This window comes from Psammomys obesus, unplaced genomic scaffold (genome assembly GCF_907164565.1).
Source record: "Psammomys obesus unplaced genomic scaffold, mPsaObe1.curated_primary_1811, whole genome shotgun sequence".
Classification (NCBI taxonomy): domain Eukaryota; kingdom Metazoa; phylum Chordata; class Mammalia; order Rodentia; family Muridae; genus Psammomys; species Psammomys obesus.
The window spans coordinates 16,697-43,607 of NW_026590675.1; the positions used below are offsets into that span (position 1 = coordinate 16,697).

Below are 26,911 nucleotides of genomic sequence, written 5' to 3' on the forward strand. Positions count from 1 at the left end.
TTATCTCTCTTGGGCTTCAGGCAAATGCCTCTCTGGGCCTCCACAGCAATAGCCCGGTTCCTGGTACTAACCTCTCCCTTAGTCACTGTTCTATTGCTGCGAAGAAACACCCTGATTAGGTTAAAAAAAAAAAAAAGCTGAGGGGTTCCTGTGAGATGGCTCGGTAGGTACTTGCCGCTAAGCTTGACAAACAGAGTTCAATCCTGGAACCTACATAGTAGAAGAAGAGAACCAACTTGTGCAAGCAAGTTATCCTCCGGACTCCTATGTGTGCTATGGTATATGGTGTATGAGTCTCTTTCTGTGTGTGTGTGTGTGTGTGTGTGTGTGTGTGTGTCTGTCTGTCTGTCTGTTTCTCCATCTCTTCTCTTTTTAACACACACACACACATACACACACACACACACAGATACACAGTTGATTAAAAGGAAAACCAGTGACAACAACAAAACAATCTATCACAGCCTGAGAGATACAGATAGTGGTACTGAGAAGGAAGCTACAGTTTTACGCGTGTATGTTAAAGAAGAGAAAGCGTTTAGAGCATATGATCTAACTGTTCAGAACAAGAAGATGAGAAGGTAAGGCTCAGTGTTTCTCTCAGCGAGCCTTCATAGCACATACATTTTATACTACTTAACCATATTTCTGTAATAGAAGTTTCTGTAATGGTTTCTTTAAAAACTCAGTTATAGTCCTTGGTTGGAGTATGAGTCTCTGGACTTGGGGAGTGGCATGCATGCAGAAAGGGGAGGGAGGGTGGGATCGGCAGGGGAGGAGGGAGGGGCTCATGGGGGGATACAAAATGAATAAAGTGTAATTAATAAAAAAAATAAAAGATTTAAAAAAAAAAGAACAGAAACAACAATAAAATTTTTAACTTAAAAAAAAAAAACCTCAGTTATATTGTGTAAATATGTTTTTGTTTTAATCCCAAGTGCGGGATTTTAGTTGGGGATTTAGTTTGTCTACAGCTGATAGTTGTCTTGTGTGGGGCATGGTCTTTGTCAGCTGGAAACAGCCTGCCTCCTGCTGTATGGAAAGTGGTGGTCTAGGAAGGACTCTGAGGATATAAACATGAGAGGCTGGAGAGAGAAAGTATAGCAGTTTGGAGAGACCAGACATGGATGGTGTGGCGGTTTGGAGAGACACAGGAAAGATGCTTTGTGGCACAGTGGCTTGGAGAGATAGACAAAAGAGACTGCTGGCTGCGTTTGCTGCTGATGGAGATTCGGTATCGACCAAACAGAACCCATCAACCCTAAAGAGCTGGGAGAAGTAAAGGGTCTGTGTCCCCCTCTCCCCACTAACCTTTTCTCTCCTACCTAAGTTAAAGGGTTGGTGGAGGCTTAAATACCTCAAATGAAAGAGAGTTGAAAAATGAGGACAACATATTTCCATCCCACAAAGGAATCCTGTGGTGATGGAAGGTCCAGGGTTGGCAGGAATCTATGCCAAACTCAACATGAGCCTCTTATCTGTGTATCCCAAGTAGCACTGTCAGCCTGCTGTCATGTCACAAGCCATCAGGCAATAGAAAAGAGCCCAAGAGAGTGCAGACATCACATTTTAAAGGGCCCTGAAGAGGCACTTAACCTGTCTTCCCAGTTCTGTTGGTCGTCTGGTAAACTGTATACCTGCATTCTCATAGCCTTGAATCCCTGCAGGCCAATGAGCTGACACAGGAATTGAATATTTAAGTTGTGCTTTATTCAATGAGCGGAGGATCTGAAAAGGCAGAGATCAACATGTTTTAAAACAAAACAAAACAAAACAAAACAAAACAAAACAAAACAAAACAAAACAAAACAAAACAACCTCTGCCTTCTATCTCATTTCCAGCCTGCCCTAGATAGTAACAGGCGGGGAAGACAAAAGGAGTCAGCAATCTCTGCAGTCATGGCCCTCTGGTCAGATGCTTAACCTCGCTTCTGAGGCTTGTGCTGTCCGTGCTTCCCTCGTTATCACCCTGTGTACTCTTCCCTCATTCTGCGGATGTTTGAGCTCAGGCGTGTGAAAGGCTGAGTCTAGTTAGGTTCTGCTGCTATCAACCTTATGCTCTTCCCAGGACATCTGGGTTGGGGGAGGGAGGTTAATGCAAAAGAAGCCAACAAGTAACAGTGCATACTTTCTAAGCTATTAATAACATGTACATGCAGATTCCTTTTTCGAATATTGAGTACAAATGTTTCTTTATAATACAGAATATAGCAGTACCCCATCTCTCCCTCCTGCATTGTATTAATGTGGTGACAACTAGTGGCAAAGGGGACCAGGAAGTGTATATTTTAGCAGCAAAACCCTGTTTCTAATTAAAATTTCCTTATTATAAGGAAGAAGAGAAATCCATTGGGGAATAATTACCATCCTTCCATATTCATCACATTAAATGCAGGCTCAAAAGTGAATAAAAGCAGAATTTTGGGGCTAGAGAAATGGCTCAGTGGTTAAGAGGACCCAGAGTCAATTCTCAGCACCTACCTACCTGGGAGCTCACCACCACCTGTAACTCCTGCAGAGACACACATTTAGGTGAAACATCCATACACATAAAAGGAAATACAGGAATAAAAAAAGAGTTGTCATACCTTTCTCACCTGCAGGGGGTATTTACAACAGAGAGGGCCTAAAGACACTCAAACCTAAGTACTTTCCTCAAGGCTTCTTTTTTTTTCTCAAGAAGGTGATGTATTTGAGCTTCCAATTCATGGGAGCAAAGGAGCAAATTAAGACTAGGGTGATTACAAGGTGGTTGTGTGTGTTGCAGGGGTACTGATTTTTAGGAGGACCCTGCATGAAAAAAAAAATGACCCCCCCTCCCCCTGCCAGCTCTCAACTTTCTTTCCCAGCCTCAGTTTTTCTGAAGCATATATGAAAGAAAAGACTAGCTAAGTGAGTGAGTAGTTAGAGTTTGTTCCATTTGAATTTCAGGGACATGGTCTCACACAGCTCGAGGCTGGTTTCCAAGTTGCTGTGTAGTTTAGGATGATCTAGAGCTCCTGATACTGCACATTCTGAGTGCTGGGATTCTAGGCATGCACCACTATGCCTGGCTCTCACAGTGTAAAAGTTCTTTCCAAGTAGTCTATAAATTCAATATAGTTTTTAAAAATACCATCAAAGTCAAAGGGTTGTGTTGCACACCTGCAATCCTGGTGAGCAGAGATGGTACTATAATTAGGACCTGAATCATCAGTGAAAGTACATTAGGGCCTTGAGGGCATCTCAGATCACTGAAAGCATTTGGTAATCAAGCCTTGAGTGATTAAGCACCAGGCATTTTGCACTTAAACCCTATCTTGCTATGAGACTTTTGATCATTGTTTTAGTGTGAGGGATGATATAACCCTGGGAAAAAAGGAATAATAAAAATCAGGTGTTTGCCCTTGGGGACATCAATGAGGAAGTTGTGGAGCAAAAAAAATTCTTTAAAGTCTGGCATGTTGCTCATGTTGGCAGTCTAGCACTTGAGTGAGGCGGGGATAGTGGTAGCCCAGACTTTTTATCCTAGCAGTTAGGAGAAGATGAGGCAAGGAAGATCATGAATTTGATGCGAGCCTGGACAAAATTCAGGGCAAAAATAATGAGACCTTACCTGTTTCAACAAATCAAACCAAACCAAACCAAAAGACAAGCCCTGAGAAATCATCAGGATGTATTGAAATCCTGATGAGGTATTTTAGTTTATGGTCTGGCAAGTGATACTCACAGAAGCCTGAAGAGGGTGTAATGTCCCCCTGGAACTGCAGTACAGGTAGCTGTGAATTTTCATGTAGATGCTGGGAACTGTACCCAGGTCTTCTGGAAAAGCAACCAGTGCTCCGACCAATGAGCCAGCTCTCCAGATCCTTGGTGAGCTATTTTTAAATTTTACATAGAAGTTTCTAAGATGAAGCAAGACAATCCTGAAAAAAAAATGACAGTAAGATTGAAGTGGAGAGGGATGTGGCAGAACAGAATAAAGACATAATAAAGTTATAGTAATTCATACAAGGTGGTTTTCCTGTAGGACTAGATGAGCAGATTATTGTATAAGAGGGACCATAGAGGGGGTTGGAGAGATGGCTCAGTGGTTAAGAGCACTGGCTGCTCTTCCAGAGTTCAATTCCCAACAACCACATGGTGGCCATAGAATGAGATCTGGTGCCCTCTTCTGGTGTGCAGACCTACAGGTAGGCAGAACATTATATACTTTATATATATATACATATATATATATATTTTTAAAAGAGTGACCATAGAATCATTCTTATGCATAAATAATGTATTATAGAACTGAGGACATGTAGAATCCCTGCTTAGTTGGCATAAGGCTCGAGATTCAATCCTTAGCAGACAAACACACATCTCCAACAATAATAGTTGAAGCTACAAATCAATAGAGAAGGGATCAACTGTTTAGTGATTTTGTTTTTCAAGGCAGGGTTTCTCTGTGTAGCTCTGGATGTTCTGGAACTCAGTCTGTAGATAAGGCTGACCTCTAACTCAGAGATTCGCCAGCTTCTACCTCCAAAGTGCTGGGATTAAAAGCATGCTCCACCATGCTCCATACCAGGCCGTGTTTAGTGATCTTCGTAGAATTGATTTTACATGTAGAAAGAACTAAATGGAATCCTTATTTTACACCACACACAAAAATAGATTTAAGATTGAAAATATTTAAGATAGTTTTATTTATTTTCATACTATATTTATTCATAGGACAACCGGTGGAATTTAGTTCTTTCCTTCTTCCTTCTGGGACATAGGGATTGAGCTCTGGGTGTCAGGCTTGGTAGCAAGTGCCTTAACCTGATGAGCCATCTTAGTGATCCAATATAAGATAGTTTTAAGGACTTAAAAGGTGTCTTGTTTGTTTTGATTTTTGCTTTTGGAGCCAGGTCTTGTTATGTAGCTCAGGTTGGTCTTGATCTCTCTGCCATTTTCTTGCCTCAGTCTCCTAAGTGCTAGGATTACTGACATGCACCATTATGCCTACTTCAAAATGTAAATTTATTAGCAGAAGCATTAAGAGTCAATATTTATGATCCTTGGAAAGATTTATTAGAGAAGAAACAAAAGCACAGGCTAGCCTTGAGTATATATTGCATTCCAGGCCAGTCTGGGCTACATGAGGGCTTGTTTCAAAACCAAACGAAAAGCAACAACAAAAGAAGCGAGGGAGACTATTCACCCTTCCTTTTTACTTTTTTTCATTGTATTTGGGTCTCAGTGGGTTGGGCTGTGCCCTGTTTACCTTGGAGAACTACATATAATTGACTCAGTCTACTGGTCCAAATGTGAATCTTTTCATTTCATTTTTGTTTCGTTTTGTTTAAGATAGGGACTCATGCAGGATGGTTTCGAATCCACTGTATAGCCAAACATGACCTTGAACCATTGATCCTTCTGCTTCTACTTCCCAAGTGCTTCAAATGTGAATTTCTTTTCTTTTCCTTCTTCCTTCTTTTCTTTTCCTTTCCTTTCCTTTCTTTTCTTTTCTTTTTTTTTTTTAAAGACAAGGTCTCACGATGTATCCTTGGCTGGCCTGGAACTAGTTATGTAGACTAGGCTGGCCTTAAACTCACAGAGATCCACTGCCTCTGTCCTTGGAGTGCTGGGATTAAAGGCATGCACTATCACACCAGGCTAGATCAGAATTTCTAATTAGACCTTGTCTCAAAACAAAACAAAACAAAACAAAAAAAAAAAAAAAAGAAAGAAAGAAGAAAAAGAAAAGAAAGAAAGAAAGAAAAGCCAAAAATAAAACAAATTAGGAAGCTGGGGCTCCAGCACAGTTGGTGATTGCTTGGAGTTTCTAGGAGATGGGTCCCAGGCTTCTTTACCAAAGTCATCCCTTACAAATTTGGAAAACATTGCTCTTTCCTGCCTTCCCTTTTTCCTTCCTTCCTTTCTGTCCTTTCTGTACTGGGCATTGAAGCCTGGGCTTCATGTGGGATAGCTCCTGAGCTGTGTGCCCAGCCTATCAGAATGGTTTGCTTAGTAATAAGTAGTACACTTTTATTCACTTAACTGCGTGATTGTGATTGTTTTGGAAACAAGCAATGTTCATATGGTCCATAGAAAAGTGAGAAAGATTAGATGTGTGTTGCTTTGCCTATTTCAAAGATGCTTTGAAATTGGAAGCTAGCTCTTTTCTTTGGATCCATATGCATATAGGGTTTAAACTTGCTATGGAAAATTTTAAGGCAAGTATTGTAGTTCACACCTGTAATCTCAGCACACGAGACACTGAGACAGGATTTGAGGACAGCCATAACCACACAGTGAGTGGTCACTACATGGTAATACTCTGTTTCAAAAGAAGGAAAAAAAATTGATATATATGCAAAGAAAATAATACAAGAAATCGTTTTATGTCTGCCATCCAGCTTCACCCCTTGTCCGGTCATGCCTTCCCTTTGTCTTCAATCCCTGTTTCATTCGCAACCACTCCATGTTTTTAAAAAGCCATCCCTGACAGTGTGTTATTTCACCTGTAAATATCTTGCTCTTGTATCTCTAAATGCTAAGGACTAATTTTTAGATATACTGATACCATCACCATCATACCTAAATGAATTCATCCTTTTTCTTTTTGAGACAGGGTTTCTCTGCGTAGCCTTGGCTGGCCTAGACTCTATTTGTACACCAGGCTGGCCTCAAACTCACAGAGAACTGCCTCCCTCTGCCTCTCCAAGTGTTGGGATTACAGGTGTGCACTACTGCCTGCCCCACCCCCCCACCCCCGCTCATAATTTGTTTCTTTTAGCTGTATAGCATATTATTTTTTTTCAATTCGCTCATCAGTTTTTAATTTGTTTGTTTGAATCAAGGTTGGAGTGAAAAAGCCGGGCATGATGATCATGCCTGTGATCTTAGCACTCTCAGTGGGGAGGCTGAGGCAGGTTTTCTCCGGGTAGCCCTGGCTCTCCTGGAATCACTTTGTAGACCACAGTGGTCTCGAACTCACAGAAATCTGCCTGCCTCTGCCTCCTGAGTGCTGGGATTAAAGGCGTGTGCCACCACCGCCTGGCCTAACTTTTCTTTTTTTCTTCTTTGTTTTTGAGACAGGAATTCCGGTAGTCCAGGCTGGCCTATGTACCCTGGGATAACCTTGAACTGATCCTCCTGCCTCTATCTACCCCCCCTGTACTGTTTACCCTACTGGTTTCCTCCTCCACCTGTTTCTTTATTATTTGTTTGTAGAAGAAAACAGACCATTTGTTTTATAGACTTTCTTCATAATTACATGTTATTGGTCACATCTATGGCTTTTCATTGGTGTATTTCTTTGTCCGGTGTTTCCTACAAATTAGTAGTTAAAGCATGTGACACTGTATATATCCATCATGGGGTACACATCTGGAGGTCCTTTTGCTTAGCAGCCATTGAGTATTGTTACCAAGATCTATTATTATTATTTTGGCTACAAAATGGTGATAGTCTAATTTTACCAAGCCTTCTTAATATATTAGCGGGAATATTTCTAATTAAAGAGTACCCTAGTGAATCATTTGGTTAATCTGAGGAATAGTTCTTAAGGGGCAAGCGTCTCATTTTCCCCTTCACTAGCTTTCAATATAATGAGTGGGTTCCTCAGGTAGGTTCCAAAGGTGATAATTTAAAAAAAAAATTAAAAAAAAGAAAGATATAATTTACATGCCATCAAAATCACCATCTGAAGTTGGTGAACCTGATAGCGCATGCCTGTAGTCCAGGAGGTAAAGGTTATGAGTTCCAGGCTAGCCTGGGCTAAATAGTGGAACCCTATCTAAAAAAAAATATATAACAAAAAGCAAAAACATAAGAACAACACACAGGGGCTGGGGCTGTAGCTCAATTTAGAGGGCTTGCTGAAGGATCTATGTTTGAGCCCTGTCACTGAAAAGAAATCAACCCCTCAAAATTTACATACAATTTATTAGTTATTTACACTTTTTTTTTTTCAAGACAGGGTTTCTCTGTGTAGCAAGTGGCTGTCCTGGACTCACTTTGTAGACCAGGCTGCCTGCTCTGGGATTAAAGGTGTGTGCCAGCACACCCATACAGCTCTTTACACTTTTACCAAGCTGTGCAAGCATTACTCCTAGTCGATGTTCTTTAAGGCCTCATAAATTCATGAACATATCCAGTGTGTCTCAATCCGTAGAAGTTAGTATTCTTTTGATGTTCACATTTTCTGAACTTTAGCCAGCTGGAATCTTTGAACTGGTCCCCGGGACCTTTTTGATACACCGTTATTAAACTTAGACGCCTTCTTTTTTTGCTTTTTCTGGTAGAAGGCGTTCCTGGATCATCGTGTGCTTTTCTGTTCTTCAGTCATTTCTTGGAGGAGCCCTGATGTCTTCCGTGAAAAACAGTAGTGGCTGAAATCTGGGCACCAGGGGTGTTCCTCATGACTGCTTTTGTTTCTAGGCCACTATATTGATTTTTCCCTTCTGAGCGGAGCTAGGTGGTTTGTTGTGTCCTGTTATTTATACTGCATGAGGAGAATTTGGCCATTGGTGAGTTTTGGGAGTTATACAATATCTTAGTCAACTAATGATTCATATGAAATACATTGCTTGAAATATCACCTACTTGTCAATCATCATTTCAAAATTCTTTTCCTTGGGGAAGGCACACAGCTTGGAGACTTAAAAATTCTTATTTGGCAACTGAACTCTTCTTGCTCCTGTTAAGTATATTTTAAGTATCAAATATTAGACAACTGGTTAATTTTTATAGGGTATGCTCAGACAAAAATGTAGCTTTTTTATATTTTCACAGAAAAATTTAAAATTTTTCTAGAGAAAATTTTTATAGGAATTAAATGTATCATCACAGTTTTATTCTAGAAAGTCTATATTTACTTGTAAGCCAGTAATATATCTGTTTATATTCCTATTAGTGATAGATGTGGAGTACAAATCAGCTTCTTTTTGCACTAATCTTTCTCTGGGGAAATGATCAAAAGGCCTCATGTGGCTTCTGGTTCAAGCACCTATAAATATGTCAGAAACTCTGTTATTAAAACACCCGCAAAACCTTGACTGGATGTTTTTTAACATACATGAACAGCTTTGAAGGAACAAATATATATATTTAACATACCATCAAAACTCTGTTAACTGCTTTGAAATCAGCCATTTTATATTTCTAGTATAGGCTTTTGAAATATTCTGCTCTCAGTTTCTCCAGATAAAATTTCCTCTTAGTTTGTATTTACTTAGCTGGGAAAAGTGAAAGCACTTTAAGAGTATATTTTTGTTAGTCATTTGAGACAGAGTCTGTCTATGCATCCTGGGCTGGCCTCAGCCTCTGCTTTGCTTGAGATGATAAGCCTGCACCACCATGCTGGGCTTTCAGGACAGTTTTCATTATTGTACATAGCTTCTTTAAGTTCTGCAAGGCAGGCAGTGGTGTGCACGCCTTTAATGCCAGCAGTCAGGAGGCAGAGGCAGGTGGGTCTCTGTGAGTTCGAGGCCAGCCAGGTCTACCAAGTCCCCAGCCAGGGTTACACAAAGAAACCCTGTCACAAACAAACATAACAACAACAAAAAAATTCTGCAAAGGTAACCTTTGCATCCTTGTTGCTTCCTTTCACCAAGATTCTAACACTCCATTTTAGCCAGAAGGCAGAGAAGTGATGCCCAAGATTCTATAGTCACTAGCACTATTAGAAATTGAAAGTACAAGGTGTGTGGTGCTTAATCATCCAAAGCTTGATTAACAAATGCTTTTAGTAATGTTTTAGTATACTCAAGGTTCAGGTATACTTTCATAAGTAATGTAGTTTTTAATGATAGTTCACCTCCTCCCCCTCATTTTTGGGTGCAGTCAGTGCTGGCTAACAAATCCAGCACCTTGCACATAGTAGGCAAGTACTCTGCCATTGAGCTATGGCCCCTGCTACCTTTCCTGTTTTGAAAATAAAAAATATTCATATATAGTTGACTCTATTTGTGCAATCATCAGTAGGATTCTCATTGCACTCTGGTAGAAATATATTTAATTTAAGCAAGAGAACTAGACCATCCTTTCCCTTTTCCCATCAAAGTTATTTTTTTTCATATATGCCAAGTAATCATAAAGGCCTCTTGGACACTGTCACTACCCAACAACTTGTTGTGATCTTGTAAATTGAGGCAGCATCTTTTACCTTTATTCTCCTTAAATACTCTTTTCTTAAGTGCTTAGCAACTGATAAGAGTAGTTGGTGGTAATAATGGAAAAACTGACAAGAATGCTGACTTTACGTCTTTTTGTTTTGAACCTGCTGTTTATGGTTGTGTGGCTGATAGAGACATTCCTTTCTGGGAAAACCTAGTATTAAGTGGAGGCCCTTAGAAAGTACTTTCAACACTGGCTATAATTTTTTAAAAAAAAACTATATTAATGTGATTGCATAAGTTGCCCCCCCCCACATAAACTTTTTTGAGGGGAGGCTGGTCTTTAAGACTGAGACCGAAAGAATCCTTCCTTCTCATTTTCCACAACATCTGGAAATGCAGTGCTTGCCTGCCAACTTTTTTTTTCAACTTTTTGAGATGGTCTTCCTGTATAGTCCAGGCTGGACTGACTTTTGATTTTCTTGCTTCAGACTCCTGAGTACTGACATTAAAGGTGTGTGACACACCTGACTTTCTCTTATTTTTTTTTCTACTTGAAGTAATCTGGCTTAGTTTTATTTTTATGGGGACACAGCCTGTATCATAGCCTGAATTTTCTATACGTGATGAAGATGTCATTAATATTTGAAAGGACATTTTTTTTTGATGGCAGGAAGCCAAAACCCCCCAAGAAGAAAATCACTGTATAGTTATCAGATAGATCTACTAGATTCCAGTAGATCCTTAGGAAAAAAAGAAGGATAAAACACTTTACAAATTTATGTTATTCTCTCCCAGTGTCCATGCTAATTTCTGTTCTAACCTTAGTACAGGTTGTACCTAAGAGTCTCCACCTCCCCAACCACCCCTCTTTTGACACAGAGTGTCACTCAATAGCCCAGTCTGGCTTGGAACTCGCCCAGACCCTCTTGATTTTGCCTCTGGATTTTGGAGATTACAGGTTTAAGTTACTATGCCGATCTCCCTTTAAAAGAAAAAAAAATATGATTGTAAGATGGCTGACAGAACAATTTAGATTCTTGGAATGAAAATATATAACCTCCATGTTTAAAGACCTTTCACATATACTTGCTTTACTATTTTTGTGTTCTTTGCTAATTAAAAATGTCTTAACTATAGGTAAACAGCTATCAACACAATGTCAGCCAGTGTATCAAACTGGGTGTTGGGGGCACACGCCAGTGATCCCAGCACTTGGGAGGCTGAGGCAAGTTAATTTTCAGCCTGGACTATATTCGCAAGCATTGTCTTCCATCCCACAGTATGCCACAAAACATTACACCATGTTACATTCTACATTAAGGTATAAAGTACACCATTTAATGTTTTACCGGTAACTTTAAAGTACCATTTTGGTGCCCAATTCAATATAGAATTGGTGGTGGCACATGCCTGTAATCCTAAACGCTAGGGATGCAGAGGCGGGTGAATCTCTCAGTTCAGCCTGGTCTAGAGTGACAGGACAGCTAGAGGGCTACACAGAGAAACACTGGCTCAAAAAAAAAAAAAAAAAAAGTAACATAGTAATCTGGACTGAACAAAACAAAAAATTTGTATTTTTAAGTATATATATATTGTTCAACCAGATATTATTCCTTCTCTACTTCTTAAACTTTAAGAATTTAATTTAAAAATCTTTCGTAGTTATATGTAGAATGTATAACATACACGTCACAATTCATGCACTGCCAGTGTAACACATATGTATAGAAAACTATACCACCAAAAATTCCTGTTCACTGCAGTGTAAAAGTCTTCAACATGTAACCCCCCCAAAGACCAATTTGGCTTCCTGACAGAAAGCTTATTTATTGAAAAAAAATTGGGGGGGTCTGGTAGTTGTTCTAGGTAGCCCCCACTTGCCTGCACCGTTCAAATTGGCAAGCCAATTTTCATTTTGTTTCAAAGTTGTTTTTTAAAAAGGAAGGCAGGGGACGGTGGGGGTTGCTAAATTTATCTTCATCCCCAGGCACCGGGGATGCAAAAAACAAAAAAAAAAACAAAAAACAAAAAAAACCCAAACAACTCACAGACACACACACATTTACGGCGGGGGGTTGGGGGGGGCTGAGGGCCTGTAAACAACTCGAGCCACCGCCTCGGGCCAGGACCCTCGCAGAGAGGCGGTAGGTCTCCCCGGAGGCCCCCAGGGGGTGGTTGCGGCCCACAAACATGGTGGGGGGTGGCCGGGGCCTCCCGCCTCTCGACAGGGTCGGCGGACCACGGCCTCGTGCGGACTTTACAGCCGAGGCGGCGGTGGTAGCGGTGTGTGTGCACGGGAGCGCGGAGGTGTAAAGAAGGGGGGCGCTGTCACGGAAACTCAGGCCGCCGGAGACCCCGCCGCAGCGAAGCCACTGGGCTCCCCGGCTGCAGGGCGTGAACGGCGCCAACCCGGGGCGTTAGAGACCCACCGGGCGGAGGAGGGGGCCCATCTACCCTTCCGCATTTTCCTGGGTCTCTCTCCCCGGCGGTGACGTGACGTGCTGACGGCGGGCCCGTGCCGGGGAGCTGGGCCGCTTTTTGTCAGCTCCGAGCTCGGCCCCTCCTCCCTCCCTCCGCCCGCCCCACCAGCCGGAGCCCGGCCCAGTGCTCCAGAGAAAGGCCGGCCTGCAGCACCCGCCACCGTCGCCGACCGTCGCACGCCCGTCCGGTGAGTCCGGGGTGCCGCTGCGGTCGTGGGGCCTAGTAGGCGCGCGGCGGCCTGGTCCGGGCCTGGTCGGCGGCCCGCAAGGCGCCCTCCCGCGCTAGGCCGGGCGGCGTGGCGCGCGACGCCGAGCAGGCCCCGAGGAGGCCGCAGTTAGGCCCGGGGTGGCTCCCGGGTGTTCGGAAAGGCGGTTGAAGCGCGCTCTATTAACGGGCGGGGACCGGGGCAGTGTTGCCTGGCGGTTGGGGAGGCGGTTGAGGGGTCCTGACTGGGCGACGCGGCCGACCCGGGGCACCGTGCGGGGTCTAGGCCTGGCGAGGAGGCTAAGGCTGCAGGCATGAGGTGAAGGCCGCAGGCCGGCCGGGCCGATTTTCGCTATGTAAATATCGGCGGGGGGGGGGGGGGGGGGGGGCGGGGGGAAAAGGGGGGGGCGGATGGGCGCCCGGGGCGGGATACGAGTGGGGGGGTTGTCGGGAGGGGGAGCCGCCATCTTGAAGGCGGCGTCTTAGGAGAAAATTCCGCTACAGCCCGTGAGGGGGGGTGTGAGAGCGGGCAGCGGCGGCGGCGGCGGCGGCGCTGGCGACGGGCCCCGGAGCCCGGGCGTGGCGTCGAGTGTGTGCGGAGGGGCGTGTTCCCTCCCCATGGCGGCCATTGCCCTCGCCGCCATGATGAGCACTCGGATTCCAGGAGCTTGGCGGCAGCGCCACCTTCCTGCCCAGCCTCCCACAGCCCCGTGACTAGCTGCTGTTTCCGCTGCTTTTCGGCTCGGCAGCCGCAGGCGGCCATCGCGGCGGTCCTGGCGCCGGAGCCGCGTCCATCTGTGTTGCCTCGGGGCTTCCAGCCGTTCCCCGAGACTTTCCCTGGTGCTTGCCGCTTCAGGGTGATCTGGAGAGGTGGCAGTAGTGGGATCGGACACGTTATTATTATTATCGTTGTTGTTGTTCTTCTTGTTGTTGTTGCTATCTCGGAGAAAGTCAGACGTGGCCGTTAGGGTGACCCTGATGCGGTGGTTTCTCCGCCAATCGTTGATTTCACTAGTCCGTGAATAAAGAACAGAAAAATGATGGGAAAGTTCTCACCACTCTTTTGACCAATAGGGGGGAAAGGCATCCTACGAAAGCGGAAGACTTGACTATCGGAGGGAAGTTTTTGTATTTTTTTTTCTTTCTTTTTTTTTTTTTTTTTGTGTGTGTGTGTGTGTACGTGTGTGTGTGCAAACAAGTTTGTTGGAGTCTGCGTTTAAAATTTTGGCATACGCTTTTTTTTTTTTTTTGATGGGACTAGAAGGGAAGGAAGCTGTTTCCTTACTGAACAACGTAATGTGATGTATTATCTAGCGTACGTTTATCTGCTGTGCTAGATTATTTGTGAGGTCCACCCCCGTGAAAGTTCCTCCGAGGGCACCGCGCGCAACTTTCCTGGTGAACTTGGAGTCCCATGTTAGCAGTGTTAGGTGCTGAGGAAGATGAAGGAGGTTCTTGTACGTGGTGGCTGCCGGAGGCTTGTTCGGAGGTAGAAGAGCCAACGTTGGAAGCGTGCTAGGGGCCTTGCGAACGCTACGTCCGAGTACTGTGTTTCAGAGGAGACGTGGTTTCCATTTGAAGCGTCCAGAATGGCTTCCTGAAATAGGTGGCATTTTGAAGTTACAAAGTGGAGCGTTTTTAGGTGGTGGCCCAGACAGGCAAAAGGGCATTTCAAGGGTGAAGTTTCTTCCGAGAACGTCAAGTATTTACTGTTTAACCGAAATGGATAGCATAGGTAGGGAGTGGTAAGAATTGAGGCTTGGAAAGGTGGGTTGCAGTGTGACTTACTGGGAGGGGCTTCTGCTCTTTGGGGGATGCAGCAGGGGAGCCCTCAGATTGGAAGGATGACATCCGATCTGTGCTTGATAGCTATCACTATCAGTTCGGTTGGGCTACGGTAAGTTGGAGAGAAGTAGGTTGTAGGTTGACTGGTGTTTTTATCGTGATGACGATTACAAGAGTTGTCAGAAGCCAAATTTTATTACCTTTTAAAAAGATTTTATTACATTTTGAAAGATCTGTTTTCGTTGGACAGCTGCTCCCCTTTTCTATACTCGCCGTAAATAACATTTTGCTCAGAGTTGTTATTTCCGAAGTAAACAGAGAATGGTTTCCTAGAATTTAATTTGCCGTTGTTGAAAATTAAGACTGGTGCTACTTGAAGACGTGAAATGAACCTACAAGTGTTCCCATGGTAATTTTTTTTGGAAGCCAGTTTTGTAAAGTAGTTTGGAAGGATGATTATTAAAAAACAGTGGCCTTCGGATGCTGTTTGCAATCTTTTTTTTCTCCCTGGTGAGAGAGGCCCAACTAAGGTTTTTTTTTTTGCTAAGCCATGCCTTCCTGCATTGTCATGTGGGAAATGTGTTTCTTAGAATTTTATTCCACAAATCTGTGAGTTTCATAATTATTCACTGTCCATGTTTTTACTTTTGTAGACAGCAACAGGTTGGAGATAGTGCTCCTGAACAGTGCGGAGGGACTGGGAGAGTTTTTCATAAAGGTCATGGCAAACTTTAAAGTTCTTCTTAAGTCAGGCAGTGATGGCACATGTCTTTCACCCCAGCACTAGGAGGCAGAGGCAGGCGGATTTTTGTGAGTTCCAGGCCATCCTGGTCTACATAGTGAGCTCCAGGACAGCTAGGGCTATATAGTGAGACCCTGTCTCAAGAATAAACAGTGTTTTAAAAAAATGCTTTTAAGATGAGTTCTTGGGTATGTGTGAGGAGGGGGAAGCAGTCAGAATGCACAATATATAGCATGAAATTGTTACATTTAATTAGTACAGGTAAGCAGTTCTTTATAAAAGGTTAGGAGGTATTCAAATTTGAGATGAAATCAGATTCAAGTTGTATGATTAGGAAGATTAGGAAGTGTATATTTTCCACCAGGAATGAGTATATATAAAGTTCTTTTTACCTGGAAGAACTGGCTGGTGGAACACTAACTCTTGCTACCATCTCCATCTTGGGTAAACAAGATGCTAGTTTTAAATTTTTGTGCACTTTTCAGATAGGTGGTGATTTCTTTCTTTTTTTGTGTGATTTCCTTTTTTCAAAAAATGTGCTTGTAGGTGTTTTCAGAGACATTTTCCCCTCCATGGCTTGTAAATGTTTAGTCTCCAATATTTAGACTTGCTTTGTCATTGATAGTGTATTAGTTGTGCTTGTGTACAGTGGCATTTTTTTTAAGTTGAAAAAACCCTTAACTGGCCCCTAAAATCCTTCACCCTCATGAAAGATCTAATTTTTGTTTTGAGACCTAGTCTTATTAAGTAGCCTGGCTGGCCTCAATCCCCTAATTTTCCTGCCTCAGCTTCCTGAGTACTGGGGATTCAGGCATGTGAATCACCACAACTGGCTTAGATTTCTTTCTTTCTTTTTTTAAACCTAACTGAAAAGGCTAACTGGCTATCTGGTTGTCAGTGACTCTTCCTATTTTTGATTTTTTCTTTCTCTGTGTAGGCTTTTTTCTTTTTCTATGTAAGATTTGCCCTACCTCTCTGTTTAGCCTTGCTGCCTTTGCACAGCTTGGCCTGCCTCCTTTGGGATGGAGCTCTCTCAATTCAGTGTCTCTTTCTCTCTCTCTTTGGTTTATTTTATTCTGTTTGTTTGTTTGAAATAGAGTAGCCCTCCTGGCTGTTCTGGAACTCAAGAGTATGGAATGGTATGGTATGGTAGACCAGGCTGGCCTCAACTCCAACTGTAGAGATTAATTTAACTTGCCAGATTTGGTCTTCTGCAACTTTGCTGGTTATTTTCCCCATCCTTAAAAGTATTCTTGGGTTTGCTTATTGTACAGAAATTTCACCTGTTTTCTCTTTGCTTTAACCAGTACTTCTTACTTCACCTTTTCCTAAAGCCAATAATTCCCAAGTCATGAAATTTATGCCACATGGTGATGGGTTTGTCACATAAAAGCATTCTGTTTCACACACACTTTGTGCCTTTTCTGTCTCCTAAGGTGGGATTTCCAGCCTCTTTCTCTGGAATCTGTTAGTTCAGTGTCTCTTACTAAACCTACATACCTAGTTTCTCATCCACCATTTGAAGTGTCTTAACGTGTCTTAACATAGCTGAAAACAAACTTACCCAGTGCACAGATGACCAGTGTTATTTATAGGAATTATTTTTTAAAGCTCATGTTTCCCAAGTAACTCCCGTTTCTTATTCTTTCTGTTTTTAACACCATCAGTTTTCCTGTTTTTGTTTTTTTTTTTTTTTTTGTCCATAGAACAATGTGGATATCTTTAATTTAGTATTTAAACTTTCATGTTTTAACTGTATGTTTGCATTTTTGTTTTCTAAATAGAATGTAGAGACAGGTTCTCATTTGTCTTTGTCCCCAAGCAGTACCTGGCAGCTGATCATTATCTCTCCAAACAATTATCTAAGTTATTGGGCGCAGTAAATTTGGATTAGCTGAATAGTTTCCAGCTATTCAAATTCAGTTATTTATCCAGTATGTTCTTTGACCAAAGGATATTCAATTTAAGGCACACCTATCTTGTTAGGACAGCAGGTCAAACCCAGGTGCTGAGCAACTTCTAGCCGTAGCCCATATCTGATTGGAATATGGCCAACCTGCCCTTATTCCTGCCAAATTGTTTTTCCAGACAGCATTTTTTCAAACCATGTAATCTTCAAACCCTATTTTTTTTTTTTTTTTGCTCAGCAGGAAGTACACTTTAAAGAAACTACATGGTCTTAATGTACGTAGCCATTTGTCTTTTAAAAATTAAAGTTTTAAAGTTATGAGTATTTCATCATTACTGTAAATATTAATGAGAGTTATCAAAGTTTAGTTTGTTGTGTGTGATGTGTACACATATACATACATATTTTTAATGAAATTGTCTCACAGCTCCAAGGGTGCATCCCCTTTCATTCCCATTCTTCTTTTTACATGTAAGCATTGTTTTAATATGTATGTAACTAAAACAGTATCAAGTATTGCCTTATGTGTTTTAATTATATCCTTGTGGATTGTTGTATATATTGTTTACACTGAACATTGAACTTTTTTTTTTTTTTTAATGACAGTTTTTCTGTGGAGCCCAGGATGTCCTGGTCTGGTTTCAAACTCAGACGTCTGCCTGCTTTTGTCTCCTGAACACTGGGATTAAGAGTGCCACCACGCCTGGCTACCAAACACAGTTTTTGAGATCTAATTTATTGGCTTTCCAATGTGCTGCAGGGATTCCTGGGGATCCCTGATGCTCCTATAGGAGGTCCATGAGGTCAAAATTACTTTCACAATACTGTTATGTACCCTTTCCATTCACATTCACCTGTACATTGTTCAGGTATTAGAGAACGCATGATTCATGATATCACATATATGTGCAGAAAGAGTTGGAATTTATCTTTTATGAAGTGAGTCATTAAAAAGCCTTGAAGAAATACAAAATAGTTTCACTTTAAAAAACCATAACCCATAAAAAAATCCCTAACCTTCTAAAATGTTATTCATGCTTATATATAATACGATTTTTAGTGAGTTGATATTTCTAAATGTCTCTTTAAAAAAAGACAAGATCCACTTTTAAAGGGGCCCGAAACATGGCAATCCTGCTTTTAACCTCTCAAGTGCCTAGGTGATAAGTATGTGCCACTGTACTGGACTCTTAAGTTTAAATTTCTTTTAAGGATGAGTGACATAAAAACCTTGTGCCCTTTATTTTTGAAGCTTAAGAGCCCTGAAACCACAGTTTGAAAATTGCTGTTGTAGTTTCATACTGTTTGGGGGGTCAAGCAGTGCTGGGTATCAGAGCCAGGTCCTTTCGGATGCTAGGCCAGCTTTCTTTAATACTGTATCTTAATGTATGAAAACACTGCGATCTATTTATTTCTATGGAGGTAGGACACAATAGGCTGTTTGCAGTTTCAGCAATTTCCACTGGTGTTGCTGTGAACATCCTCAAACAGTTCTGTATCTTAAGATTGTAGTACGGCTGCTGCATTGAGGAAGTCTTGTGTGTGCATTGTCAGTTTTACTGGGACTTGCCAAAATGCCAGATTTCATTTGACACTCTCACCAGTTGTTTCTGAGCTTGTTTCTACTGATCATTGCCAAGAGATTAGATTTTGCTGTTTTTCTCAAATCTGTATGAATTCAATCTCCTTGCTGTGTTTATTTTCTATTTCTTCGGTTATTATTGTAGTTGGCTGAATTGCTCCCTCCAAATTTACTGGCCATTTGAGTTTTCTAGAAATCGTTTGTGCATATATCCTTGATCAACTTGTATGTTGGACTGTTGCCTTTTTCTTATGGATTGTGCATATTTTTATATTCTGGATTCTAAAGATTTGTAATTACACTGAAAATACCTTTTTTGTAAGCCTTGTTTACTTTTTCTGTAGGAGGTCTTAATGTGAAGGTAGCCAGTTTTTGCTGTGTCTTGTGTTGTCTAGGAACTCTTTACTCCAAAGTAATGATAACTATGCTCTTTCTTTCTTTTTTCTTTTTTCTCTTTATCTCTCTCATCTTTCTTTTCTTTTCTTTCTTGAGACAGGGTTTCTCTGAGTAGCCCTAGCTGTCCTGGAACTTGCTCTGTAGACCAGGCTGGCCTTGAACTCAGAGGTCTGCCTACCTCTGCCTCTCAAATGCTGGGGTTAATGGCGTGTGCCACCAGTGCCAGGGTCTGTGCACTTTTTCTTGTATACAGTTCATCTGGAAATTTTTTTCTATGGTGGATGTAGGGATCTTATTTATTTTTGCATTTGAATTCCTCAAATAGTTCAGTCTGTCTCCCCTGAAGTATATTCCACACATCTGCACATGTGTTTTTATTTGTTTACATTTAAATTACATACTTGTGTGTTGATGAGTGTGGGGTGTGTCTGGAGCTTAGATGATGACCTGAAGGAGTCTTCTCCATCATGTGGGTGCTGGGATTTGAATTCAGGTTGTCAGGCTTGATGGCAGGTTCCTTTACCCCTGAGCCATCTCATTGGCTTCACATCTGTTTTTGTTTCTCCTTGTTTTTATTGACCTTTTGGGCTAGTTCTATTACTGCCACCTTGATTTAAGGATGATAGTTTTATAATTAAGTTTTAACATGTTCTTTTCTTTTAAAGGATTATCAGAGCTTTTTTCCTCTACTTATTTTAGGGTTAGGTTTTCAAATTTCTGAGAAAAATGGTCAGATTTTTATTGTGTTTGCACTTACGTTTATTGGAAACTATCTTTGTGTCCTTGTGTGGTGTTTTTTTAGTTCTCCCCCTACCCTTTGGTGGTACCAGGGATTAAACTCAGTGATTAATATCTGCTAGACCAGTGTTCTTTTACCAAGTTGTACTTGTCTCCCCCCATCCCCATGTATCCTAGGCAGTTCCCAAACTAGCTGTATATAGCCAAGGATAACCTTGAACTTGTGACATTTCTAGCCTTTGTGTCCAGAGTGCTAGGATTATAGACAAGTATATGCCCAGCTCTTAGATACTTGATAGCTTTTCAGACAGCAGCATGCATGTGATGCTGGGCATTGAACCCAGGACTTCATGCGTGCTAGGGCAGCAAACTGACTACACCATCTTTAGCCCCATAGGTCCTGTTTTTTTTTTTATCATTATTATTTTTTTCATAGTTGTCCATGTTGACCTTCAGTTCACTCTTTAGCCTAGGCTACAATAGAATTTGAGATTTTTCTTGCCTCAGCCCCCGGAATTACGGGCTACCCCCACCCCCAGTGGTGCTGAGGATTGAACCTTTGTATGCCAGCTAGACAAGCGCTCTGCAGGTGACCTATACCAGTTTCTTACTTTCTGTTTTACTTAATTTTTTTTAATAAGAAGCATGGTGAATTGATCTTATAACATTGCTGAACTCCCATGACCATATGTCATGGATTCTGAGATACACTTTTTTTTCCCCTCTATTTTTAACATCTTAAAAATAGAGCCCCGATTGATGGTATCATAATTACTATATGGCAGGTGTCACCATATAGTTATAATTGCTTGCATAATTACATTAAAGAATATGTACCTTGTTACATATTATTTCATGCCAAACAGTGCAACAGAACACAGAATTGCTAAATGGTTCTTTGCCTTGGAAGAAAATCCCATAGATAATTTTAAAGCATATTAGGAAATGCTGCATCACCAGCACTTTCTGACAGAATAGTTTTGTTAGGAACAATTGAACAGGTTTGAGTTAGAAGAGCAACTTACAGTAGAATCCTGAATGTAAATTGGAAATATCCTACTAATTTCTTTTGTACATAGGAGTGTGCGTGTGCATGCATACATGTATAAAATGGTATAAAAATCCTAAGTCACTCCAAAAGTTATTTTGGTTAAGTCTAAATGTAAGTTTTGAATAATAAGGAAATGGGATATCCTATTAATTGATTCTTTTTTCTCTCTACAGGTGCGTATCACTGTGCCCAGCTAACCTTGTAAGATGAATTGGGGAGCATTCCCTCTTTTTTGAAACAGGTCTGTTTAATAGAAGTGATCTTATTATTTAAAGTTGGACAGACTCCATTTGTAAAACTACTTGGTTTCATCTTTCTTTTTTTGGTAGATTGTGGATTTGAATTATTAATATCCTCTTTTCTCCCATGGTATCCTTTTTGCCTCTCCTGAGTGTTTTTTTTAATTTCCTAGAAAAGTATAATTATCAAATATTTTGATGTATAATACAGGTTTGATGATAATTAGACATTTGACTTTAATTCCCATCTTCTGTGTTGTCAGTAACTAGCCTGTATGTATCAGATTTCTCAAAGTGTTCATTTTATGCCCTTCCTTCTGCTTTGTTTCTGTATGCTCTGACATTAAAGAAAAAAATGAAGTTGAAGGCTTCCTCAGTAGTATTTAGCTTATTTTTGAGGTACATGTATTGAAGTTTGAAAACATTTTTTCAGATAACTAGATCTAATGATTTCGATCTACTTTATTTTTGTTTAGTAAGTGATTTTAAATACATTACCCTTTTTTACAATTGTTCTATTAAGGACAAAGTCTCATGTAGCACTAGCTGGCCTTAAACTTGTTGCTAGCCATAACTCTTGATCCTTTTGCCTCTATCTCCCAAGTGCTGGGTTTACAGACATGTACTACTCTGCCTGTCTTCCGGCTTTTCTTTTCTAACTCTATTGTATCATAGATGGGAACATTGACTGATACAAAACTGAATTGTGAGGCAAGCGCGGTGGTGCACGCCTGTAATCCCAGCACTCAGGGAGGCAGAGGCAGGTGGATCTCCATGAGTTTGAGGCCAGCCTGGTTTACCAAGCGAGTTCCAGGACAGTCAGGGCTGTTAAACAGAGAAACCCCATCTCAAAAAACAAAACAAAAAACCAAACAAAAACTAAAGAAGCAAACCAAAAAACAAAACTCAATTGTATTTCTACCAATAACAAGCAACTTGAAAATCAAATTTAGGACCAAAGATAATTTTTATAAGATTAAATAGCATATAGTGCCTTACAGTAAATCTAAAACATACTAAAACTCTATAACTTCTGTTTGTTTTGTGTCTCCCTGGCTGTCATGGAACTTGCTTTGTAGATCCAGCTGGTCTTGAACACAGAAATTTGCTCCACCTCCCGAGTGCTGGGATTAAAGGTGTGCACCATCACTGCTGGCACTGTGTTACTGTTTTTTTTGTTTGGTTGTTTTTTTTTTTGTTTTTGTTTTTGTTTTTTTTTTTTTTACATGATAGGTCTTATTTATAAGTATTTGACTTGGAATTCATAATAGCTAAGTTTCTAGTTTGGTTAAATTGATTTGTGGCTTTGTTATAAATGGCAAATTAATTTGTAAAAATATAAAGCTTTATATTTTGGCATAGTTCATACAGTTTTGGGAAAACTGATTTTTGAAAAGGTTGTATAAACATTTAAAATTATCTTATTTATTTTTTTAATAATTACTCACTTTGTATCCTGGTTGTAAAAAATTTTATTTTTAAAAATTGTGTATTGATTACATTTATGTTCCCCTCCTCCCTTTTTCTTTTTTTGGTACTAGGGATTGAGCCCAGGATCTTGCACATGATAGGCAAGCACTTTATCACAGAGCTGCCTCTTTAGCTTAGGTTCTTTGTGTCTAACAAAGTTAATGCTGCTAGTTTGCATGTCTCCTCATTGACTTACACTTTCCTTGGAAGTTTTCCCCCCTTTTTTTTTTCTTGTATCAGCTCACTACACTTTTTAATTATTATGTTTTTAGTTTACTAGTGTTTTGTCTTTGTATTTTTTTGGGGAAAAAAAAGTCAACCTTCAACCTTAGATCATTCCCTCCTTAAATTAGTTGGTTCTTTAGTTTAGTTTCAGGGAAAAATCATACAGTTTAAAAGCACTTGTTGATAGTCAGCTTGGAGCATGTTTATGGCTAGTATTGTATGGCAACCCAGCCTGTTCTTTTGTTTAACGACTCAAGAATTTATTAAGTTATGTGCAAAACCTATTGCTAATTGCATTAACAGAAGATCAGTGTAGAAGCACACTCTACAGTTCTGCAGCTGCCAACTTAAAAACATTGTTCTAGTTAGAGAAAGGCCCAGTATTATGTTCTTGCCAGTGTTTAAGTCATGTGGAGACCATTACTGGTATTAGTATAATGTATTTAGGAAAAGCAGTAATAGAAATCATGTGTTTATGTAGATAGGGCATAGCTTCAGTTCACTATTAGTTACTTTTAGAGTTGGTGGGTAGAACAGTGATGTTAACTGTTCATAGTTTGACATGGTGTTACATGCCTTTAACCTCTGCATTTGGTAGGCAGAGGCGGGTAGATCTTTAGTTTAAGGCCAGCCTGGTCTACATAGGAGTTCCAGGACCCACAGGACTAGATAGAGATACTGTTTCTCGAAAAAAAATCAATCAAAAATAATGAATAAAGTATAATGGAAAAAATGAATTCATGTTCATAGTTTATATCTATGGTGTCGAGTATAGAACCCAGTTTTATACATGCCAGGAAGTTGCTCTACCACTGCTCTACACCCCCAACCCTTTATAATTTATAAATATTTTAAATGTTTTAAAAAATACAAAGTGGCAATATGCAATTTTTAAAAACTAGGTAAGAATTAAGACAATTAAGAAAAAAATTAGTTTGAATAAAGTAACTGAAAGTGAGACTACATTAAACTGAAAATGTAAGGCATATATGGTAGTTAGCCCCTGTCATTTCAATACTCAGGAGCCTGAGGCAGGAAGATTTCAGTGAGTTCAAGGACAGCCTGGGTTATTGAGGTATGAGATTCTTTTTCAAAAAAAAAATAAAAATAAAAATCTAGCAATGGCAAATGACTCATTTGGTGAGGATACCTGCTGAACTACCTGGGTTCAATTTCTGGAGACCACATGGTAGAGAGAGCTGACTCACAGGCTGCCCTTTGACCTTCAGGAGAATGTGGGTCTTGAGATTGTGCACACCCATGTGCATGTACTCCTGAATACTAAATAAATAAATGTAATGAAAATTTTAAAGACAACAACTCCAAGCCCTTCTAATGGAAGTTTTGGTTTCTTTGAAAACTCAGTTATGTTGTGTAAATATGTTTTTGTTTTAGTCCCAAGTATGGGATTTTAGTTGGGCTATATTTTGTCCATAGCTGTTACTTGTATCGTGCAGGCCGTGGCTTTTGCCAGTTGGTAACCGTACCTTGGGCCTACCTCATACCTCCTGCAGCACAGAGAGGGGCATGGTCTAGGACTCTGAGGATATAAATATGAGAGCCAGGAGAAAGAGGTGGTGTGGCATGTAGAAGTTTGGAGAGACCAGAGAGACGGATGGTGTGACTGTTTGGAGCAGACAGACAGAGAGAAATGGTTTGGGGTGCAGCCACATGGTTGAGACTGCTGGCTGCGTTTGTGATTGACAGAGATTGGTAGAGCTCTGAAAGAACCCATTGACCCTAAAGAGCTGGAAGAAGTAAAGGGGTCTGGCCCCCTTCTCCTCCTACCAGTCTTCTCTCTCCTGCCTAGCATTGAGGGTTGGTGGAAAGGAGGTAGGGCCCCTTTAAGTTCTCATGTATTGGAAAGGGTTTTATTTTGAGAGAGGGTCTCTTTATATAGTGTGGCTGTCTCTGAAGTTACTATTTAGACCAGGATGGCCTCAAATTTACAGAGATCCTCCTGACTCTGTCACACCAGTGCTGGAATTGTGCCACCACAACCAGCCTAAGTTGTTGGGTTTTTGTTTGTTTGTTTGTTTTTGAGAGATTCTTTGTGTAGCCCTGGCTGTCATGGAACTGTTCAGGCTGGCTTTGAACTCAGAGATGATGTACCTGCCTCTGCCTCTCATCTGGGATTAAAGGTGTGTGCTGCTACTACCATGCCTCCCCACCCCCATGCAAGGACATATATTACTCATTGAGAAAGGGAATGCACAAGAAAAGCACTCAACTAAGTTAGCAACTCCCAAAATGACTAGGCCAGTGATTAACTATATGCCCGGTTTGGGAAAAGATTGGCAGATGTTACAGGAACAAAACAAATGGGTAAGAAAACACTTTCTAATGATACCAACATTTCTTTACCCTGCATTGCATTTGATGGAAATTAACTTTTTAAAAATTTCACATGTCAATTTTATTTCATGTATGTTTGCCCATTTAGGTCAATCTAGTAGTTTAGGTCAATCTCCACTCTGTATTAGGTTTTAAAGTATTGTCTTCACCTTTGTTTTATACACTTCACTCCTGTACACCTACATCTAAAGGCAGAGGAGATCTGCTGAAAATCTTAGCAAAAGTTACAAAGCAATTTAAAAATTAGTCACTTTGAAGTCAAAAGGGTGAACCAAGCCTGGAGAGATGGTTCAGTGGTTAAGAGCACTGACTACTTTTCAAGAGGACCTGGATTCAATTCCCAGTAACCACATGGCAGTTCACAACTGTCTGTTAACTCTTAAGATCTCACACCCTCACCCAGACATACATGCAGGGAAAACACCAATGCACATAAAATTAAAAAAAAAAAAAAGGGCGAACCAAAGAGTCAAGTTATATTTGTTCTATTTTGATAAGTTGTATAATGTTCTATGGTAGCAGTGGATTGGTAAATTACTGCATGCATTTAAAGAGCAGTGCTTTTTATAAAAGAGGTTTTTGCTTCATATATCTGAAAACAAGTGCAAAGCCTATGTTGTTCCTACCATCAAGCTAGTCTTAAAAGCATTTAACATAGTGTGGTATTGTTAGCTTACAAATACAGCTAAATTTAGAGGATATTTTTGGCAGCTCTTAACCTGAGAAGGAATAGAGACTTTGGAAAAATAAGGGTTTTAAGTTTGTCATTTTAGGGCCAATTTTTAATAGATTGTGAAAGTTTGGACTCTTAAACTTTAAGCAAACAAAACCTTGAAGTTGTCAATTGGCACAGAATGGTTTTATGGAAAAACTAGTCTGTAACAAAAACTTGGCACTGAATTCCTGAGTGAAGCATACGCAAGTTCCAAGTAGGACAGGGCAAGAAAGGACAGGGTTCTTCCATTCACAACAGGAGGCATTTTTTTCTTCCTTTGACAGAGGAGGTGAGCAACATTGCTTGAAAATAAAATAATCTGCTCTTAGGGACTAAGGTTTGACTTGATTAGTTACATATGTCTAAGAATATTTGGTCTGTTGAGTTGTTAAATTTTATAATGTGTTACTTAGTGATTCAATTATGGACTTTCATGCTATTTTCTATGGTACATTTAAAAAATCCTGACTTTAAATTTAACAGAATAAATATCAAAAACCTTTAACCACATTGAGGAAAAAAATCCAGAGGTGGGCGGAACCTTGTACTTTTAATTAGAATATAGTGACTTTCTCCTTGAATAAAGCAATTTAGAATCTGACAGTGGCAAAAACCAAAAGTTTTAGTGAATCTGAGGCCCTATATTAAAAATTAGCATCCTGTAAATTCACCAATGTCCAAAGCAGAAAGGTCCTAGGAGAAAGATGGATGTCGTCAGATGATTAAAGCTGAGCCATTTACCCTGTCAGTATAGGTAGGCCTGTCTCTGTGGTTGCAGAAGGGAATGGCAAGAAAGGCTGTGGCAAGAAAGGTTGGGGCAGTGTGTTTAATTTTGTGATACTGGTGATTGGCATAGGGCATTGTGCATGCTGTACTTCTGAGCTATATTCTAAGCCCTTTCTTTCTTTCTTTCTTTCTTTCTTTCTTTCTTTCTTTCTTTCTT

The 26,911-nt window shown here is 40.6% G+C and overlaps 1 protein-coding gene across 3 annotated transcripts in view; it reads left to right on the top strand.

Annotated features, from left to right (window-relative positions):
- The first annotated feature begins 12,665 nt into the window (after positions 1-12,665).
- The window catches only part of Zfx (zinc finger protein X-linked), a 44,863-nt gene continuing 30,617 nt past the window's right edge, over positions 12,666-26,911 (top strand). The window contains exons 1-3 of one of the 3 annotated variants that reach the window (XM_055608245.1): positions 12,666-12,744; positions 21,138-21,205; positions 22,283-22,339. The gene's annotated coding sequence lies outside the window, so the exon portion shown is untranslated. The remainder of the gene's footprint in view (positions 12,745-21,137; positions 21,206-22,282; positions 22,340-26,911) is intronic. The other 2 variants (XM_055608244.1, XM_055608246.1) reach the window with 2 other exon arrangements.